The sequence below is a fragment of the Schistocerca piceifrons genome, chromosome X (genome assembly GCF_021461385.2).
Source record: "Schistocerca piceifrons isolate TAMUIC-IGC-003096 chromosome X, iqSchPice1.1, whole genome shotgun sequence".
Taxonomy (NCBI): Eukaryota; Metazoa; Arthropoda; class Insecta; order Orthoptera; family Acrididae; genus Schistocerca; species Schistocerca piceifrons.
The window spans coordinates 693,002,228-693,005,128 of NC_060149.1; the positions used below are offsets into that span (position 1 = coordinate 693,002,228).

The 2,901-nt window shown below is 43.2% G+C and overlaps 1 pseudogene; it reads left to right on the top strand.

Annotated features, from left to right (window-relative positions):
* The first annotated feature begins 1,449 nt into the window (after window positions 1-1,449).
* Window positions 1,450-1,567, top strand: LOC124723363 (annotated as a pseudogene).
* Window positions 1,568-2,901: the final 1,334 nt, after the last annotated feature.

The window sequence follows — 2,901 nt, forward strand, 5'->3', positions numbered from 1 at the left end:
TGTGGAAATCCGACTTAAGGTGCGAACAAGTGGCTCATTACTCAGTATAGTTGCACCAGAGCGTGCTGAAAACTAATGCTTTCAAAACTGTTACATAAGAACTCTTGAAGTTTTTCTTTAATGGAGAGACCAGTTTGTAGATACTGAAGTGTAGACTGTTTGACTATGTTGACGGAAACACAATCTCACCTCTACTTGTACTGTTTCATCACTATCAAAGTGAAACCCTCGAAGGTGTTCTTTAAGTTTTGGAAAAATATGAAAATCGGATGGGATCAAGTCGGGACTACATGGGGGGATGACCGATGACAGTGAATCTAAGGCGTCGGATTTTTGCATTTGTCGCAGCGCTCGTGTTTGTTCTGTCATTGTCATGCTGAAGAAGAGGGTACTCCATGTTTGGACGAACCCGTCAAATTCGAAACTCGATTACAATCCACTGTTTCTCAAGCGCCGGCATAATTACGTCACACACCATGTTATGCACTACAATACGGAACCCTCTAGAGGCAGAGGGCTTCAAATACGTAGACACGAAGAATAAAGGTGTAGAAGATTAATACTGTTTGTTTTATTTTAACCTTTAAGAATTTTCACATAAAAAATTCAGAGGGATCACTTTTGAGCACGTACTCGTATATGCTCTTCTCATCTTAGGGAGCCTGGTATTGCTATTTTCCAAAAAAGCTGAAAGCCACACACAAAACAACATGACGCTAGAACCAAAAACTCTAGGCTATCTATCTGGAACTGCCCTCAAAGGCCACGATAATGAAGCCATCAAATCAGGTATTTAATGTTTATTTACGTCTGCTATCGTTTGCTTTCTTTATAAATATCAATGTACTATATAAATAAATCTTTTTGGTAAATACGTAAGACAGTACTCCCTAGCTTGAAACCAGTTGTCAGTGGTCCTCGTACCGCTGTGTTGCTTAACAATTTGTTATAACCTCTTAACTGCACTGTTAGGCCTCTGAAATGTGTTAATACAGCTTAGGTAATGCTTGTTGCTACATTTCGCAAGGGGTAACGAGTATATCTCCACCCCTGTTCCAGTCGATATTTTACTAAATGCGTAACTTGTGCTTGGCGACTAGCGCCAATGTAGCAATGAGTTCTCATGTATGTGGCTGAGTTCAGCTGTATATCTGTGTCACACCTCTGCTGGGTATCACCTGTAGCTGTGCTAATTTGAACTTAAGAAAAATTGAATTTTTTTCTCGTTTACTGCACTGTGGCATAACAGTTCAATCATCATTGCCTTATCTCATGTTGTTTCACACATCTCTATATTTATGGATCTGTGTGTACTTACAGCTGAGTCCCAAGAGCAGACATACGGACAGATACACTGACGGAAATGGAAAGTGTTACACTATGAACACTTTGCCTGAACGTTACCAAATTAATTCTACAGTATCTTCTTACCTGTGAGATATGTTGATTGCCAACAGCCTTGCCGCAGTGGTAACACCAGTTCCCGTCAGATCACCGAAGTTATGCGCTGTCGGGCTGGGCCAGCACTTGGATGGGTGACCATCCAGTCTGCCGAGCGCTGTTGGCAAGCAGGGTGCGATCAGCTCTTGTGAGGCAAACTGAGGAGCTACTTGACTGAGACGTAGCGGCTTCGGACTCGTAAACTGACATACGCCCGGGGGAGCGGAGTGCTGACCCCCTGCCCCTCCAAATCTGCATCCAGTAACGCTTGCGGGCTGAGGACGACACGGCGGTCGATCGGTACCGTTGGGACTTCATGGCCTGTTCAGGCGGAGTGTATATGTTTTTTAGAGATGTATTGATTAAAATTATACCTTTATGTGAGTTTATTTTCAGTACAGAAAAAAGTCACAAATGAAGAATGGTGTGAGTAAATGGTGGCTATTGGGTGTCTCTACCTTACTGGAACTTTTCTCGTGCAGACCGCAACACAGCATAACCAGACGATGTGCATTTGCAACTTACCACCACTTTGAGAAATTTCGAATCACTGGCGGGTAGTGACCATGTATACTCAGGACAACAACATGGTAAGAGGAGTAGGCGCGGGTTCTTCCAGAAGGACTACTCCACCAGAAGATTGTAGGATAATAGTAGATACATGACAACTTCTGATTTCTGGGCAGAGTTAACAGATAGAGTTGAGTTCCTGTCAGGAAATGATTACTAAGCTTGGCTAAGATCCTAAGTTTCAATGTGCCATTTAGTGCTGGCGCCGTACGTGGTCAACGGATACTTGTATGGTACAGAGCCAGAGTCAACAGGGATACTGAGTGGCATTCTATGGTATTCAGTGACGAGTCTCACTTGTATTTGTGGTGATGCGATATATGCCAACGTGTCCCTAGAGTACCAAGTGAAAGGTCGCAGGAAACAGCGGTTCTTGAGCCCCAGACCTTTCAAATTCCTCGAATAACAGTGTGTGAATCTATTAGCCATGACAACAGGCCTGATTGAACTTGACAACCATGGTACCATATGGCATGTTCCAATAGGATAATGCAAGATCCACACGACATTTCATACCACAAACGTTTGAGGAATATAAGGAACCCCGACTGGCCTGCTGGGTTCCCTGACTGGTCAACCATAGAGCATATTTGGGATACGGTGCGGAAACATACTTTCCAACCAACCTACAGTGAGGAACCTCCCTGAAATTACACATAATGTGTTCCAGGCATGATAGGAAATTCCTCAAGATGGCATTCGGAAGCTGTTTGCTTCCATGTTACAACGAATACAGGCGTATACTCGTGCCTGTGGGTGTCACACTTTGTACTGGTGCTAACGATGGATATCAGTTCACAATGGAATGAAAGTTTGATAATATAATATCCGTTATGTGACAAACATGTCCAGAAAGTTTGATAAATATCGGTCTGCTAGGTCATGGCTAAA